The 20,295-nt window shown below is 33.2% G+C and overlaps 1 protein-coding gene and 1 pseudogene across 1 annotated transcript in view; one reads left to right on the forward strand and one right to left on the reverse strand.

Annotated features, from left to right (window-relative positions):
- RhoGEF3 (Rho guanine nucleotide exchange factor 3) overlaps positions 1-20,295 on the forward strand; it is a 941,311-nt gene that overhangs the window by 614,444 nt on the left and 306,572 nt on the right. The gene's annotated exons all lie outside the window — the stretch shown is intronic.
- Positions 12,436-14,551, reverse strand: LOC140434437 (uncharacterized; annotated as a pseudogene).

Below are 20,295 nucleotides of genomic sequence, written 5' to 3' on the forward strand. Positions count from 1 at the left end.
GTGATACATTTATATTTGTTCCCTAAATAATTCTCTAGAAATGATGCACCGGTCCAATCCAAATAAACATCACCTAATAGTAGTAAAGATATTTATAAAGAGTCTGTCTATTTAGTATAATTGTTGCATTGTACTACCAAAATTATAAGCTTAAAGTATAGTTGAAACAACCACATGAGACATACAAAATTTGTGGAAATAGTAGTGTTGAAGACAACTATTTTAGTTTATTTTGTCGTCAATATGAGTTTGGATACAGTTTCAGTTTACGAGTATTATCGACATAACATAATTTAAACTTTGAATTACTAGCACATGTTCCACTTTAACAAACTTTTCTAATTTAAAATGTATACTCCAAGTATAGTGTTACTAGGAAGTGGTTATAATATATTATTTATAGTTGTTGGATACACAGTACAGCACCTTGATAATATCCCGGCCGAACTATATAAATATACGTATTTATTACAACTTATAAAAGAAATATGAAAGCATTAATCACTCCCTAGTGATTAGAATATTGAAATAATCTGCACGATACACAAGAAAGAGGATATCTTCGAATGCTTTAAGAATTACGCTTCTAAAAAATATTCTGTGTGTATAAAATATTTTCCAATATACTATGTCACCGTATGGCACTATACCCAAAAAAAAATAGTTGGAACAACTACAACTCATCAGATTACTTTCTGTCTATTCTTTCTTATCTATGCCATACAGAGTATGGCATAGATACTGACCATATATTTATCGACTTTAAGCCAGCTTACGGCTCAGTAAACAAAGGAAAAATTATTAGAGCAATGAGAGAACTAGGACCTGTAATCAGTTGTTAATATTAACAAAAGTAATCCTTCAAAAAGTTGAGTAAGGGGTAAAAATCCAGAGGACATTGTCTGAACCGTTTAGAACCAACAAAGGTCTACACCAGGGTGACCCTCTCGTGTATATTGTTTAATCTAGCACTAGAGGAAGTAATACATACGTTACAAATCACAACCACAAGCGCAACATATAGCAGCTCTTTGTAAATCTTTGGCTACGCTGATTATATGGATATCGTTACAAGAAAGAAAAACGTTGTACTAGTGACAAAATAGGGCATCTGAGGTGGATATAACATGTAATGCGATCGAAGCAACTGACACAGATAGAAAAACACTCCTTGATAGAGCCATTGGGTAGCGAAGAAGAGGAAGACTCAGAATAAGATTTATTCATAACATAGAAGGAGATAGAAAAAACATAGAAATACGTGTTTTGCTGAGAAAAGCGATGAATAGGAAAAGCTGGACGGAACTTTTTACGTAGGTTAGGATTCACATAGGGTTGAAAATACAGAATGATGATGATGAAACATATATATTTTGGCTGTCATTTATCTCATGTACTTTAACGTATTATCTATCCCAAACCTTTGTTACATTACTATTCGGTGTTGACATTGTATGTATAGTTCGTTGCAAGATACTTCGGATTTAATCTTCTAGGTATAGTTGTATACAGGGCCGGACTTATATACTGATACATTTTTTCAAAATTACGGCAATCAAGTTTTTCTTCTCTACCCATATTTTTTTTTCAATTTGATTGTAGTTGTTTTGCTCAATTTGTGCCATTCTAGCTACTAATTCTACTATCACTCTTTTGGCAGTCCTCTCATTTCACTGGATTTTTCGTTTTATCGTCAAAAAAAAGATGTTCGACCATTGTGTACTCCCAATTATGACTTAAGACGGAAAACTTTCTTTAACCAAGGCCACAGCAACCAAACTGAGAGTAGTCCAAAGAAGTATGAAACGCTCGCTGCTTGGACTGACTCTCAGGGTTAAAAACGAGGTAGGACAAGGGTTATAGTGGTCATAGGACGCATAATATGGCGGAAGTGAAACTGAACAGAAAAACTATCGTGTGGAGACCACGAGCAGACAAAAGAAGGAGAGGTAGACCATCTACACGATAGACAAACGACATTAAAATAATCGCTGGAAACTGGCTGCAGAAAGCTCGAGACCGATTGAACTGAAATAAATTAGGGGAAGCCTATGTTCAACTTTAGATGCAGAAGGCTGGATGATGATGATGTTTGTCTGCCTTTGCGATGACGTCCGAAGAAAAAACCTTAAAACTTGTTACCTTTGTACCTAGATTGTTCTTGATTCAAGAATAAGGTTTCAAGCGAGACAGCGGGACGCTGGACAGGCTCTTGTCACGTCACGCGTCCCGCACTTTTTTATCTGTCCCGTAAATTATATAAAGTTAAATAGAATTATATAACAATAACTAAAATTGTACAAAATTAAATAAAATTATAAAAAGTTAAAGAAAAAAATTAAAAAAAAAAACGGGTGTGGCAGTCCAGTGGGACTGCCGGTGGAAGTAACGCTTCTATACACGCATTCGCCGTTACAAATTTATTTGGGAGTCAATCTGTACAATCATTACATATTTATGTAATTTTATAGGTAAGACATAGCAGAAAGAGAAACAGAGTTAATAGCAACTTACTAACAATGAAGGATTGAATCAATATTTTGATGAAAATGTATATTTTTATTTTCATATATGTATGAAAGGAGTTGAATGCAAAATTTTTTTACATATGCTCTGCAGTAAAATGCATTGTTTATTTTGTTATTAATATAATAATACAATACAAATTAAACCGCAGTATTCATAAATATTTAAAAATGACAATAATATACATAAAAAAAATACACTACAATACAGTGCAACATAATTCCATATATAATAATACAATACAAATTAAAATGCAATATCCATAAGTATTTAAAAATGACAATAATGTAATAATATTAATAAAAAAGTCCTCCCCGACTGGGAATCGAACCTCGTTCTCCCGCGTGACAGGCGGGGATACTGACTACTATACTACCGAGGCATGACACAAAAGTATTTCAAAATTGACAGTTGATGTTAATTGATGTTAAATAATGTTAGAAGACAGTTTTATTTGAGATTAGGATGTTGCCAAGACGTTCGCGGTGAACATTTTGAACATCTACTTAATTAACATTCATAGTTGTTTTTCGTGTTCTACATTTTATTACGTTTTGCATTACATTTTAGTTTTTGATTGTATTGTAGCGAATTTCGGTAACCACATGATTTTAATTTATTTTATCTTAATTAATCTTAATAAACTTGAAAGCGACAACATTTTTGAATGGAGAATGAAAAGACCTTTTGGAGGTTGTACCTGTCATTTTAAGGGGGTTGAAGGTAGGGGTTGTATTTTCACGTTAAAGAATGTCAAGTTATAATTTAAATTTGACGTGTTTCGGGATTTTTTATGAATATGTACAGTAACCTAAATAATGAAATTATTCCATTTGGCTTTTACACACTGTATGTAATGATTTCATAGATTCACTCCCATACAAATTTTCAACGTGGAGCGCGCGTATAGAAGTATAACTTCAAAAATACCTATTAAATTCCTTTATATGGACCAAAATGTATAATTTCGTTTAAGATTCTGCAACTTATCAATTATTTTCAACACACACATAATACGTAAAAGCTAGTTGATTAATACTGCAAAATCAGAAAATAGCAAAAAGATAAATGATGCATAAGCCAAGCAAGCGTTGACAAAATTCAAAAACATACATCAAAAGAAATAGGTGTAATAAAACGTTATGAAATGCTACATGAAATTTAAAAAGAAAAAGAGTATGAAATATAAAGTATCTCAAAAGATCCTTTCTCTCTTTGTATGAGTTTCACGTTTCACTCGGTCACAAAGCTACCTAGAGCTTGCCTGTCGAGTTTTAAAAAAATGGCCTCATTTGGTAATATACAGCTGTGTTTTCTAAGTATTAATAAAACCCTAACAAGATAGTAACAATATAGTTGCTTTGATTGTAATAAAAGTGTTGTATTACTCAAACGTCCTAAAGCGTAACTTTTGGCTGAATACATATACGGGGTATATATTTTCGGAAAAATTATTACATTAAAAAACCTTCTGAGTTTAATGTGTTTTTTACAGTATGTTATATTTTTTAATGGAATATTGTAATTTATTTACAAGTTAGCTCTGTAGTTTAGATCCTTTCTTCCTAGTCGTTAACCTGTTACAGTTAATGTGATATTATAACTTACTGACTTGTTTTTTTCGATGTGCCCCAGTTTTCCTTATTATTTGTCAGTCAAATACCTATATCTTTTGGGGGATCTGTCTATTCCATAAGGTAATTTATTTAGGGGTACTATTTTTGGTGGGTATATAATGGGAAATCGTTCATGAATCATGTCAGCTGACGTTACGGTTTTGTTCAGTATTTTTTGACATTTCATCATGGGAAGAGTTGGCTCGGCAGGGCGTCTAGAAATTATTCAGCTGAATTACGAAAGTGAGGAATGTGTTTCGTGTGGTTTAAAGTTTAAACCTCATTTTTTATTATTAGATAACCACGTGACCAAATAGACCCGCTCGTACTGAAGAAAATATAGAGGCGTTAGAGAGTGTACGCGAAAATGATGAAGAATCGATGCATCTTCGTTCTCAACAACTTGGCTTGTCGTATGCTTTAACTTGGGGTATTTTACGTAAAGATCTTAGTTTAAAAGCATACAAAATTCAATTAGTGCAAGATCTAAAGCGGACCCACCTTCAGAATCATCACCGATTTAGTCGACGGGCTCTTAAGAAACTTGCAGAAGATCCACTGTTTTCGAATACAAATTGTGTTTTCCGATGAGGTCCAGTTTTGGCTTAATAGGTACGTGAATAAACAAAATGCCCCTATTTAGAGCGATAAGGAACCCAAAAAGGTTTAAGATTTTCATCATATTCATATTCCAGAAAAAACAACTGTTTGGTGTGATTTATGGGCCGGTGGAATCGTCGAGCTATATTTCTTTAAAACAGAAGCCGACCAGAATGTCACTGTGAATGGAGACCGTTATCGCGCCATGATAACATACTATTTGGTGCCTGAAATTGAAGCTCGTGGTCTCGAAGACATTTGGTTGTAACAAGATGGCACAACTTGCCGTAGAGCCCGTGAAAGTATGACTTTACTGCGAGAATGATGTACGAAGAATTTATTTCACGCTTGGGACCAGTGAATTGGCGACCTATATCCTATGACAACACCTCTAGACTTTTTCCTTTGGGTCTACGTAAAGTACAAAGTCTACATGAATAAACCGGCTACGATTGAGGCATTGGAGGCCAATATTACTCGAGTCATTGGTCAAATACTAATTCAAATGCTCGAACGCGTCATAGTATAGTCCAGTATAACCCGAGATATGTCAGTTTTTTCAGACCGCTCGATTTTGAAACTGTGTTGGATTTTTTGAAGAGCGCGGCTGGCTCTTTAGTCGGTTCTCCTCACTCTTTTACCCTAGTCGGAACGCAAAGTACTCTTTGTTTACAACACTCCTGTTTAAAGAATTTTTAATAATTTTATATGCTAAAAATTTGGTTAAAAACTTTGACTTTTCTCATAAAATATTGGTTAATTTCAGCTCTTAATATTGTTAATTAACGTAACAGTAATTAATAAAATGGAAATATCTTGGATTCTAAGAGTCCTAGAACATTTGTTTTGGTTTTAGAGGTTGGTTTTTTTAACCAGCTTTCCAAATATTTTTAAGCCATGTATTTTGAACTCAATTCTACGAAGTTATTGTAAATGTTTATAAGATTACAAAGTTAGTAGTAAAGGGTTATACAGATTATAGCAAATTAAGTTCATACAAAGTCTTACCAATTCTTCTGCTGCACACACACTGGCGGTATTTACAGGCTTTCATTCGCGGTTGTTCTACATACGGGGAAGCTGTCCGGGTAGCGGTTTCTGAATACGTGTCTCACGGTACTAACACTGAGATCACGAGATAGAGCATATTTGCGTCTGTATACGATTTAGAACAGTATTTGTGGTATTTTTCGCGTAAATATAAGCGGGAGAGAGAGAATGTCTGTTGTTAGCGGCAGTCAACATTAGAGGAAATACGTCTGTTACTAAGGATAGTTAACAGGGAAGGGGAAGCGTCTGTTCCTAGCGATAGGTAACAGGCAAGAGAGAGCGTCTGTTCCCAGCGATAGGTAAGAGGCCGTCTTCTTGTTTGCTATCTTACAACTGTCTGTATTTCTAAAGGAGGGGGGGGGGGTTGGAAATGGAAGTAGAAAGTATTATCAAAGGTTGGACTAAGGTAATGATTATAAAATTGTGGTAGAATGATAGTTAGTAATACAGCGAAAAAATGACATGATTTTTCGCATGTGAAAAAATTTAACATACTGGGAGCGGGCAAGAAGAGTTACGCCACTGGGATAGGGTATCAAATAGTTACTTCGAGAACGAGGGTAAATCGGTATTCATTAGAGACATTGTTGTAAAAACTAAGTAAACTAAGAACTATTTAAAATCTAGAGAAACTATATACATATTTTGCTAAAAGCGCCACTATTGGTTAAAGGGTAACCTAGCTTTCTTTCTTCCTTTCTTTCTCGAGAAAAACCTGGACATAATAGTAGAACTGTTCAACGCTATCTACACTACGGGAATAATACCTAGAGAAATGTTGACATCAGCATTTGTGTGTTTGCCAAAGAAAGTGAATGCCAAAGAGTGCAGTGACTATCGAACCATAAGCTTAATGTCACATACCTTGAAAATTCTGTTGAAAATTATCCACGCCAGAATTCACTCTAAACTGGAGCTGGATATTAGTGACACACAATATGGGTTCCGCAATGGTATGGGTACCAGAAAGGTACTATTTTCTTTCAACGTGCTGACGCAGAGATGTTTGGATGTTAACCGTCCTCTTTACGTCTGTTTTATAGACTACAATAAAGCGTTTGATAAAGAAAAACATGACCTACTCATGGAAATTCTAAAAAATAAAATCTAGATGAAAGAGATTTAAGGCTAATAGCAATCCTTTATTACAATCAGCGAGCAATAGGACGAATTGAAAAAGAGACATCTGAAGAAATGGAAATAAACAGAAGAGTCAGGCAAAGCTGCATACTATCACCTCTATTATTTAACGCTTATTCTGAAGAGGTAATTCGAGAAACTCTGGAAGATGAAACAGTCGGCATAAGAGTAAATGGAGTCTTAGTTAAAAAGACGAAGTTTATGAAAATTTGTAAAAACAACCATAATACTAACGAAATCTTGATAGTAAATGGCCAGCAGATCGAAAGAGTAAAAAAGTACACTTACCTAGAAAGTCAGAATCGAAAAAGCACGTTCTAATTTTATGAAAATGAAAAAGGTCCTATGTGGCAAAGATTTAACATTAGCTCTTAAAGTACGCCTAACAAAATTTTACGTATACAGTGTTCTATACTATGGAGTGGAATCATGGACGTTAAATCTAGATACAATGAGATGACTTAACGCCTTTGAAATGTGGACCTATAGAAGAATTATGAGGGTTTCCTGGATAAATAGAGTTACGAACAATGAAGTACTGAGAAGAATAGGTAAAGAGAAGGAAGTTGAACTTACAATTAAAGAAAGAAAGCTATAGTATCTCTGACATGTGATGCGGGGCGAGAAGTATGGTATCCTGCGACTATAATGCAAGGAAAGATAGATAGCAGCAGAAGCATCGGAAGAAGACGAAATTCGAGGCTTAAGAACCTGAGAGAATGGTTTGAATGCAGCTCAAAACAGCTATTTAGAGCTACTGCCTCAAAAATTAAAATAGCTATAATGATTGCCAACCTCCGTAGCGGAGATGGCACCTGAAGAAGAAGAGCTTAATTGTCTTGATACCTAGGACCTTAGAGAATCTATTAACAAAGTCAAGATTAACTTTTAAAGTGGAGACCATATTACGTTCATTTGAAAAGGCACGAGAATTTGAATATATTTTATAGAAATCATGAATGTGTTGCTCTGTCAACAGTATAGAGAATACCCCTGTTACTAATGATAATCAACAGGGAAGAGAGAGTGTCTGTTCCCAGCGATAGTTAACAGGCAAGAGGCCATCCTGTTGTTTGCTATCTTACACCTGTCTGTATTTCTAAAGGAGGGGGGTTGGAAATGGAAGTAGAAAGTATTATCAAGGGTTGGACTAAAGTAATGATTATAAAATTATGGTAGAATGATAGTTAGTAATACAGCGAAAAAATGCCATTATTTTTGCATGTGAAAAATTGAACAGCACTGTTAATGAAATAGTTATTTTAAAAACGTTCTGTGATGTAGCCCGATAGGATTATTATATTAGTAGACCTTTTTTAACGGAATTTTTAAATAAAAATATTTTATTAACAATATTCAGAAACAATGATTTTGTTGTTCATTTTGCAATAACTTTTTTTGTTAATTATCCGATTTTAATTTGGCATTTTCTCATTTTGTATATCTTTCTTTTCTGAAAAAATTCAAATCTCTAAATGGACAAGTTTTTAAGTTATGAGCAAGATGATGAGTAAAATATTTTTACTATTTATTTAAAAATATTTCCACAAAAAAAATTTATGAATCCCTAAATCAGAGTCTTTTTATAATATCTCCTAATAGACATTTCAACTGTCAATCAAACCCGCCTATATAGTTAAGTCGAGTAAAAGATTAAATTAATTGTCCCATTAAGGAAATATGATGGAGACTTACTAGAATTTGTCTATGCGATACCACCATCATCATCATTATCAACTAGTATGCGTCCACTGCTAGACATAGGTCTCTCTCAGCTCTTTAAATCGGTCTCTGTCTTGTGCGGCTTGCATCCAGTCATTGCTACGCTTCAGGTTGTCAGTCCATCTAGTTGGTGGGCGTCCTCTGCTCCGTATTGCAGATTCTATTGGTCTCCAATCGACAGTACGTTTTGTCCATCGGTATTCTGATAATCTGGCGACGTATCCTTCCTAATCCCATTTTTCTCAGAGAGACACCCAACATCTGGCGGTTCATAGCCCTCTGAGTCACAAGAATCTTATTCACTATTCGATACTATCGTCGATTAAATACTTAAGTAATTTAGATGTTAAATTGTAATAAGTTGTGTATTAAATCACCATAAGCTTAATAAAAATTATGTCTTCATTGCCCCAATCCTATATGTATAAATAAACGCGATTATACATTGTTAGAAAAACACATTTTAAATATTTTAAAATGTTTAAATTAATATTTTAAAAATCATATTCACTTATAAATTTTGTTTGTATCATATTTTTTATCCAAGTTGTCAGATGTCGTAATATTCTCAATATAATTACAGGATATGAAGTAACATCCCCTATCCATTAATAAACTGTTATTTAGAGAGACAGGCAAAGGAAAATAGAGTTTATTAAAAATCCATAACATAATTTTAGGTCACTGATAAGAAACGATGCTCAAGAGATTTGAAGTATCGTGCCCTAGTTTTAAGATATATGATCGGATCACAAGTTTATATCTCTGGAATTTTTGTTACAAACTGAAATGTGTGCAACATACTGCAAAAATAGTTTCATAATGCACTAGTAGTTTTACGAGGTACTTTTATGTATAATTCTTAACTTTAATAAAATAGACGACCTAATTTTTAAGATATAGCTCGCTGCTGTATTTTGTATCTATAAATAATACAATATAGTAATTTAAAATGTCTAATAGTTTTTAAATCTAATAGATATTTTACAGTCAATTAATATCATATTTTCGAACATGTCTTTCGGAAAGCCTGTGGTCAATTAGTGGTCATTTCAATTAATGGAAAGACTATAAACACTCTGACGACATGGTTTTAATCGCAAACATTACAGAAAGAGTAAGGCATACTGCTACTGCACACGAAGCGTATCGTCATAGACGCGTATTAGATGCGACGTTCGAAAACATACGTTTTCGTGTTGCTCAATTGTGCCTTTATAGTCTAGGCGGGATCTGTTTTGGATTGGACATTTTCCATAGGAAGCTATTTTTTTGCTGGAATCCCTTCAGGATGTGCCCAATATCGATAATCACGATATGCACCAGTCGCAAACCCTGTGCTAAATTTTTTATTTAACAAAATCTGAAAAGAATTGAAAATTTCTCATTTTTTTGCTCCTATTTTTGTTTATAATTCGGAAAATATTGATCCTAGAGAAAAAATTATAAGAAGTTAAAAGTTTCGTTACTCAATTTTACACAATATTTCGTTAGCTAGAAATTGAAAATTGAATGTCTATTGTTGAAAAAATAGCAATAATTGGAAAAAAAAATTACAAAAAATGAAGTTAGTCTTTAAATGTTTTCGACTTTCTAAACTTGACTTACAAGCTCCATATTCCGCCTAGAAAAACCTTTTAATATGTTTAAAACGTGTGCTAAATTTTGTTAAGATCGGTCGGATAGGTATTGCATAATAATTTTGCAACCCAGCCTACTGGGAAAAAATCGCAAATTTTCAAATTTATAGTTAGCCCTAAATAAGGCCCTCAGATAGTTGCAAATTATTTTTTTACACATAAAAGAAGGCTCAAACTTTCAAACGCTTTTCGTAAAATTCAAATCAGTTCACTAGGAGAGCATAGAAATTTTTTTAAAGTTTTAAACATTTTTTATATATATTAGGCTTATAAACAAATTGAATAACTTTACGAGTTTTAAACATATCAATTTTAAAATTTATACACTTAAAGAACATTAAAAGACGCTTCTTCAAAAAAAAAATACATTCGGCTTACTGGTTGCCGAGATATTGAAGGTCAAAGTTGGCATATATTTGCCGTGGAACCATAAGTGATAGAGGGCTCGTTTCTAAACAAATACTCTCGTCTTGTCAAGTACTTTTTATATGAAAAGTTTTACGTAATGCGCTTTATGGCAACATCCATAAAAAAGACAAATAAAAAACCGTTTTTGCGTAAAATGTCGCTCGGAATGCATGAGAGGTGGTGGTGGGGGACATTCACTCGAAATGTGAATCGGTGAGTTCAAAATCATAGCGCGCGCTAAAAATTGCATTATCTCGGCTACTTGTTAACCAATTTTGCTCTTTTTTTTGAATCGATGTCTCGGACGACAAGGATTTCAAATATCATTTTCAAGTACCATTTTTAATTGCAAAATTGGGAAATTTGCAATAAACAATTGTATGTTAAACAAGTAATTTCATTTTTTCTTCATGCATTTTTTTTGAGCTTGCAATTCATACATTGAAGTAAATTGTTACTTTTAGTAAACAAACATGTATTTATAAATTGTTAATAAATAATTTAAATTGTTAAAACAAAAGCGAACGAAAAAAAATTTTCTTTTTTTCATAAATAAACTTTATTTTGACTCAATCTTCAATAATTTTTTTTAAGTCTTTTTCTTTTTTTGGAAGGACAAGAATCTTCAGGTCTGACCTTGACCTTCAATATCTCGGCAACAAGTAAGCCGAATGTATCGTTTTTTTTTAAAGAAGCGTCTTTTAATGTTCTTTAAGTGTACAAATTTTGAAATTGTAACGTTTAAGCTCGTAAAGTTATTCAATTTGTTTATAAGCCTAAAAAATGTTTAAAATTTTAAAAAATTTTCTAGTCTCTCCTAGTGAACCGATTTGAATTTTACAAAAAGCGTTTGAATGTTTGAGCCTTCCTCTGTATATAAAAAAATTTGCAACTATTTGAAAGCCTTATTTATTGCTTACTAGAAATTTGAAAATTTGCGATTTTTTTCCAGTAGGCTGGATTGCAAAATTATTATGCAAAAACCTATCCGACCGATCTTAACAAAATTTAGCAAACGTTTTAAACATATTAAAAGGTTTTTTTAGAGGGAATATGGAGCTTGTAAGTCAAGTTTAGAAAGTCGAAAACAGTTAAAGGATTATCTTCATTTTTTTGTACTTTTTTTTCCAATTATTGCTCTTTTTTCAACAATAAATATAAAATTTTTAATTTCTAGCTAACGAAATATTGTGTAAAATTTAATAATGAAACTTTTATATTAGCAATATTAGCGAAAATATTAGCAAAAAAATGAGAAATTTTCAATTGTTTTCAGATTTTGTTAAATCAAAAATTTAGCACAGGGTTTGTGACTGGCGCATATCGTGATTATTGATATAGGGCACATCCTGAAGGGATTCCAGCAAAAAAATAGCTTCCTATGGAAAATGTCCATTATGGTCTGAATTTCTACAGATCCCGCCTAGTCTATTATGGAATACTGTACACGTATTCAGAGGCGTACAACGAAGTCAGTCGCTTGCTGTACGCTTTAGCGTTAGAACACCTTTTTTGACGGAATTTTATGAGAATGGTGGATCAAATATTAAAATTTGTCTAACTGATTGAAAATTATCAGTGTTTATATAATAATACCCTACAAGAGTACTCCAGAAAAATGTGACTGAAAAAGCGTGGTCAGCAGTAGCCAGGCAAATACAGTGGTCAGGTAGGTTAAAACAAAACTTAATTGTTATTTAGGTACATATATGGATTAAATTAATTTTCATGTTTTATAAACAATAATTCTATTGCCATGATAAAGCAGTATTTTGTAATAAAAAATAATTTGCTAAGTAATTTCGTAAATGTTGAGGTAAATAATTTACATCTATATTTAAGTTATCCATGTCTGACACATTTCTTACATTTTGTGGGATATTTTGTGTTGTAGTAAGTGCTGAAGGTACTGTATACAAATGCATTATCCTTTTTTTTAATAAAATTTTGTAATACACAAGCACACTGGATTATTGAGATAATAGTTTCGTATTGTCGACGTCTGATAGGTGTCAACAAAACCTGAAATTTTTGAGTCATCATTCCAAATGTGCACTTTATAGTTTTTTTACCTCGACTAAGTCTGTAATTGAAAGTTTGCTTTTTTTATCAGTATTTCTTTCAGGGTATGGTCTCATGACATTTTTTCTTTGGGGAAATGCGGCATTTGTTGCAAAATAGTATGGGAACTTATTGTCACTTTCGTCATGAGGAAGTTCAGTTGACGGTGGTAAAGTATTGTTGCTTTCCAACCAACGACCAAATGTCGACACCCGAAAGATGCCGCCGTCACTATTTCGTCCAGCATACCCACATTCTATTGAAGTAAAGATACCATCAGCATCCCAGCAACCCAGTAAAATAACAGAATGATAATTTTTATAATTAAAATTTGAAGATGCTGAATTTGTATATTTTGTAATTCTAATGTGTTTTCCATCGACCACCCTAGATAGTTTGGTAATTTCCATAATTCAAAAAATCTCTGGGCTATATCTTTCAATTTTTCTTTATTTGGTAATACCATATATAGTTCTTTTAACGAGTTCCATATGGAATTTGTAGTTAATTCTATAAATAATCCAATGGTACGTTCACCCCTTTGAAAATATAAAGCTAGGGCAGCAAATTTGCAGCCAGTAGCTAAATACCTGAAACAAAAAACAAAAGTGAAACAACTGAATTTTAGCTTGTATACATATTTACTCTTTGCAGAGGCTGATTGTAAAGAAAAATGGAAGAACATTCGCAATGGGTTTGTCCGAAGCCTAAAACCATCCCCATCTGGCTCTTCAGCAAAACCAAAAAAACCTTACTACTTGCACGACGTTATGCCGTTTGTATTGCCATATATAAGACCGGTCCAACATTTAGAAAATACTGGAAATATTTCGCTACCAGATACTGAAGTATTGATGCAGCCAGATGAAAACGAATCATCTCAAGCACCGCCAAACGAAAACATAGCTGAAAATAATACTAAAGAAAATAATAACAGTTCAGTAAACGAATCATCAAAACGTGTTCAGGAAACTATCTCTAGCCAGAGAAAAAAGAAAAAATGTATTAGACATGGTGACGCTGTTGATCGAGCAGTTTTACAATATGTAAATAAAAAAAAGAGGAATACCCTGGAATCACCAGACGATGATTGAAAGATGTTTTTTAAAGTTTACTACCTAAGGTAAAAAGCCTACCTGACAAAAAATTACGAACGTTCAAAATATAAACTCTAACGTTAATGGAACAGTTAATCAGACAACAAGAACAAAATAATCTAACTCAACAGTTTCCGATATACGATACTTCAAGAATAGACTATCACCACCACGAATCAGCATCACACACCTCAAGTTGATTTTCAATGAATACAGCCGGCACACCCGATTCTTCGCCCAATGATGTTGCCACAACTTCATTTCATGGAAGTAATTGCATCACAGTTACTACTGATGACATTTCTCCTCCGTCGACCTATATACAACAACATAGTTTCTTACAAATATTAATGTAATACTTTATTAATAAATATACCTAGATATAGTGCGTCTTTTACTTACCTAAGTGTTATCATAAGTCTTTCTTCTGAACTAACACACTCACACATGTTAGTATTGTGATTTTGAATGGCAGGACCTACAATTAACACCAATTCATTAAATGTTTTTTAGACATTCTGTAAAATGTGTGGAATTTAGAGTCATCTTCCGACAACTCTTTGTCGGCAATAAATAACCTTCTGTTGTAGTTTTTATAGATATAAGGATGCATCCAAAATTTCCTCTGTTTCTTTTTTTTGCGATGGCGAAGATAATTTAACAAAAGTAAGTCCTCTTCATCACTTGACATATTTGCAACTACTGTAAAAGCATGGAAAACCTTAAAACGAGACGATCACATGCCGCTTGCAAATCGAATCGTTTGCGGATTTTAAGGCGTAAAGGAATCGTTGCTGCATGACGAAACTTATACGCGTCTATGATGATACGCTTCGTGTGCAGAATGCCTAAAACAATGACATCGCATGCATTTCAGTGGCGTAAACTGCTTTCTGAAACTTAACAAACACAAGCACCAATGTCCTATTGTATTCTATTTTTTTTTCAATGGATAGTATGTAAGGTTTAATCTTCTGTAGTCTACACAAAAGCGAGTAGATTCATCTTTCTTAGTTACTAACACTACTGGTCAACACCAGGGGCCCGAAGCTTCTTCGATGATATCGGCATTTATCATGTCTTGTACTATGTTTCCAACTTCTTTTTGTCTAGCAAATGGCAATCTCCGTGGTGCTTGACGAGTTGGTCTTACATCTCTAGTATAAATACTATTCTAGTACGCGATGTAGATTTCTCGGATTCAAAAATGTCGTAGTTTTCATTAATAAATTCGTTAATTTTGTTTAGTTCTTTAGTTTTTAGGTGATCAATTCTACATACATATACAGTTAATAAGATTGAAAAGAACCGTATCTTGGAGTTTATGTCAAATCCAAAAGAATATTATATAAAAAGTTATCAACTACAAATGTGTAATGATATTAATATGTACCCATCCCAAAAAAATTTAAAAATATAAATGAGTGTGTGCCTTTCTAAATAGATAAAGTATATTAAAAAATATTCCCAGTTCTACATTGAATTAAAATTTGACATGACAGATCAGAGTTGCCAACTGACAAATATTTTGCATCGACTTGAAGTAGATCATAGACATTTTATATATGTAATATGGAATTAAATAGATACAGGGTCCAAATACGGGGAATACCCAAAGAGTAAATTGGAATAGAACTAAAATAAATAAAAATTGAGATTAAAGAATAAAAATTAAACAGAATATTTAGTTGATAGAAAAGTTGAGCGCCAACTATTTTTAGAAGAAAAATAGTAAAATGAAACAGAAAGTTAACAAATGAATAAAATCAACAGAAATTTTAATAAAATAATTATTTAAAGAAAAATAACAAACTTGCGACGTTTGTAACGTTACAATTTCTCGCTACTTTCTGTATTATTTATTGATCCAGTATTTTTTCTGTTTTGCAAATCAGAAACAAGAGCAATTACAAGAACTACCGAAACAATATTTTAATATATTTTTTAGAAAACAAAGAAGACAGTTAACCATTTTATAAGTTGCACTAGAAAGTCTATTTGCCTATAATATAAAAATAAAAGGCAATTTAGCACGGCTAAACGTGTCTAATTTTTATTGCCGAAAAGTGTTCACCTCCAAATCTACCTTCCGAAACAATTCCACTTGCACGAATCTCTGAGGATTTGCATTTGCACTGCACATTTGGTTTAATAACCATAAACGTAATGTGGCGTTATCGCATAGAAACACAAAATGCAAATCAGGCCGCCATTCCTGCCATTGATATTATAATATTCCACCTAATGAAATTACACAAACGCTGTCAGTGTACGTCGTAAACGGGGCGATTTTCTTGATACAGTGCTGCAGTTGTAGCTGGATCGTTTATGGTCGGTTTGTTTCAGATGTACTCTCGAGAGAAATTGAATAATCGGTTTAACAAATCTTATAATTAACTGTTATCTTGACCCTCTTTTATGTGTATGCATATGCATATATATATATATATATATATATATATATATATATATATATATATATATATATATATATATATATATATATATATGTAGATATTTATATAAATGTTTCCGCGTCATTTATGTTATTTATGTTATGTCCCATGTATGGTGCACCACGTGGTCTGGGAAATCCCACCAAAAATGGGGACAAGAAAAATTCTAATTAACAGAAAAACTAAAACCAGAGCCCTTGTGTTGGCGACAGCATAAATTTTAAAAATTGCCTTGCCTTGAGGTTTTTAAAAAGATAATATTTAGCTCTTCAACATTAGGGTTGCCAACTAACAAATAATAAAAAATATGGACTATAAGTTCGCGATTTTCTGAATAAATACTTTGGTAATTTGGTAGGGTGAAGAAGTATCAGCGGCCTGCTCGGCCTGCATGGCCTGCTCGTTCGACATTCTTAACGCCGTGTGATTTCGCCTTGTGAAATTTGGGTAAAGGCAAAGAGTTTGACACCCCATTACGTAATATCCAGCATTTAAAAAAGATATTTAAAGAAAAATTTGAAGCTATCCGTGCTAACTCGAAATTTTGTAGGAAAACTTGTTTGCTGTGCTCAAGTGGTGCTAAAAAGTAGCACACTTTAGTACGGCTAAATCGTACTAATTAAAATCAATAAGGCAGAAGTAGATAAACACATTAAAAATGTCTAAGGAACACAAAGTTTTTTTTCTCATATCTACATTAATTTTAATTGGATTATAAAAAGTGACATACCGTTAAAATGCTTCTGTTAGTCAGCAATTAATTCATCTTAATTTCAGTGTAATATTATTTCTGTACGATAAAATAATCAAACAAAAGTAAAGAAGGGCATTAATCTAATGGAAATTTTTAACCTAAAAGTCAATATAAAACATAAAAATCTAACAAGAAACCTATTTAATAATATATGTTTCCTCCAGCAGCATTAATTACAGCTTGATACCGCTTTGACATGCTAAAAATTAAATTAACAATTTCGTTTTAAGGCAATAGGATCCATTACTATGTAAGAAGATCTTGAAGACCTTGTCTAGTATTAACATTGTGCAGATCAGGAGAAATCCTTCTCTGAAGCATACATACTTACACATTTGCTCGATGGGATTAAGATCTGAGGGTTGTGCTGGTCACGGTAAAAGTGTAGTACCCTCGTTGTGTAACAATCTCTTACTGTTGCTGCAGTATGTGGCCTTGCATGATCCTGCATGTAACACAAATCAGGACCTGCGGCAGCGGCAAATAGAATAACAACAAATTCTAAGATACATTCAATATATTGGTATTGATTCAAAGTGCCTCCCACAAAAATGAGAACAGTTCCATGATAAAAAATTATTCTAGCCCACATCATAACTTGTAGATCACTATGTGGACAAATATCCTGTATATGCCTGAGTCTTTCTTGTCGACCAGGTTCTCTCCAAACTCTTACTGTTTTTGATTCTGGGTAGAGACAAAACCTAGTAGACTACAAGCCTATGTGACTTTTTTAGTGTGTCGTTTGACCCAGCATAAATCACATACAAATCAATAATACAATATGCAATAACAACTTAAGAAACTGTGTCGCCAATTCTTATCGGTACACAAAGCATTGGGGTTCAAAAAAAAAAGTTTTCCGAAAATAAAAAATTTCCATGCTCCTGGTACCAATATTTTTGTACTACATTAGGTTGCAGGTCATTATTTTTGTTTTACTTGAGTTATAAATGCCGTACAAATATGTTGGGCCAAAAAAAAAAAACCTCCCCCTTTAGTGGTAAGTTTATCTTACCTGTGATTCACACGTACCGATAAGAATTGACTGCATAGTTTCTAAAGTTGTTATTACATGGTGTAGTATTGCTTTTTATGTAATTCATGCTGGGTCAAATGACCCATCAAAAATCTCCCATGGGCTTGTAGAATATAGCTTTATCTGTGAATAACACATAACTTTATTTTTGTAATCCTCAATGCACTTTTGTTGTGACCACCTTAGTCTGAGTCCACGATTTATATGACGTAACATGAGAACCATCAATGGACATATAACGTGCAGGTCAGCTTCATGTATTCTATTCCTCAAAGTTTAGTCACACACAGTAATGTTGGTATTTTCTAAGGCCCCACAGATTTCACGTGCAGTTATATGCCCATTTTTTCAAAGGGTAGTTTCACGTTGACGACCTTTATGCTTTACAACAATATTACCAGATTGTTCATACAGACGCCACAATCGTGAAATCTCACTCTCACGAGACACGTAAAAATGATGTGCAACCTCAGCTTGTGAAAGACCAACCTCAATTGTCACTGGACACTTTTCCTAAATGTTTTGTTACTGTCATTAACACTTGCCTATTGTAAAATTTTACAGATTGCAAATTAAATGGGATGTTTATTAAAAAAAAAAAATGTCTACCTTTATGTTAGTTTATGTACTATGTTTCGGTCAGATAGCCAAGCGCACAATGATCTAGTGGTCGATGGTTCGAATCCTATCTAGCAAACAAAAAAACTAACGTAGTGGTGTAAAATACAAATGGATCTGTTAGAATACGCAGGTGTATCGGATCGACTAATGAATGAGCACTACGGCAAGATATGGAGGCTTGCGTCTCGGTGTTACTCCTCCATAGATTCCTGCCGGAAGAGCGAGTACGCTTAAAAACAACGATTATAATATATTTAAAATATACTGGAGTGTACATTGCTAGATTTTTTTAAAACGTTTTACCTTACGATCTATTTTTTTAAAATTTAAACGTTAAAAAACGTTTCCTTTATTTCAAAAGCTTTATAACCAATTTTTGAATGTTGTCCATATGTGGAATAACTTAATATAACTGAATACATACTACGTATGCTCCACTAGATTAAAATTCGCATATTGCTATGCTCATTGCAATACGTCAGTTGTATAGTGGGTCAACCATTTTGTGACAATATATGCAACATGCACGAGATGGCCACTTGTGATCAACTGCGCCAATAAATAGATAAACGTGCTTGAAGAATGATATCAGTTTACTGTTGAGGTGTTAAAAAAGTGAAAAACAAGATAAGTTTTGCTTTTGCACTATTATTTCGCCTCATACAATTATTGTATCATTTATGTATGTGTGGATACATCCAGATCGCCACCACACCTTTACCCTCCAAGAATCTAGATAAATAACAAATCCACAATCGTTGGTAATAGAAACTGTAGATCAATCATTTTCTTCTAAGTTTTAAAGTTTTGATTCCACTTTGATCTAACATCGCGATCGTGATAAGTACTGTATAATCTATCAGCGCGATTGTCTCACGAAAGATGTGGCTATGTGAGTAGTGTTGAATCATGGACAATGGATTTATGCAGAAGATTTCTTCCAATGTGTCAGTTTATTGTTACATGTTCTCAGACTGCAAGTCGGTAACCAAATCAGGTGCCTTTTATCGGTTAAAGCGCATCCACGTCTAAAATATTGCCTGGTAGAACTTTCTAATTTACGAATACTCTTTCTACCATATGTACATGTGTACTCTAACAAGACATCCATATGCTAAGGTACCTAACTCATCTAAAATACGAAATCTTGCTCGTAAAATTGTTATTTGACCTACTTACTTACCTTGGCTAAAACGCAGGCTTAATGTTTACATGGAAGTGTGTCATTACGTTTTATGGTTTTCGGAATTCTTATTTAAAGAATTCTCTTTCCAGAAAGAAAAAATCTTCACTCCAAGTCTTCATAACTCAGCAAATTTCAACGTCTGGCTCGCTACTCATGTTGTAGAAAGGAGACAGTTCACAACAGTTGTGTATCAACAAACAATATTCGAATAGAGAATATTACTCATCTCATCACCTTTTATAAATCGTATTTCATTATACCAAAGTTTGAAATTCGTATAACCCTCAAATAGACAAGATATAATCCGTATCTAATGAGACAAAAGTGGCTAAAATCATTCTCAAATAATAGATTATTTGAGAATGATTACGAACCCAAA

This window comes from Diabrotica undecimpunctata, chromosome 2, assembly GCF_040954645.1.
Source record: "Diabrotica undecimpunctata isolate CICGRU chromosome 2, icDiaUnde3, whole genome shotgun sequence".
Classification (NCBI taxonomy): domain Eukaryota; kingdom Metazoa; phylum Arthropoda; class Insecta; order Coleoptera; family Chrysomelidae; genus Diabrotica; species Diabrotica undecimpunctata.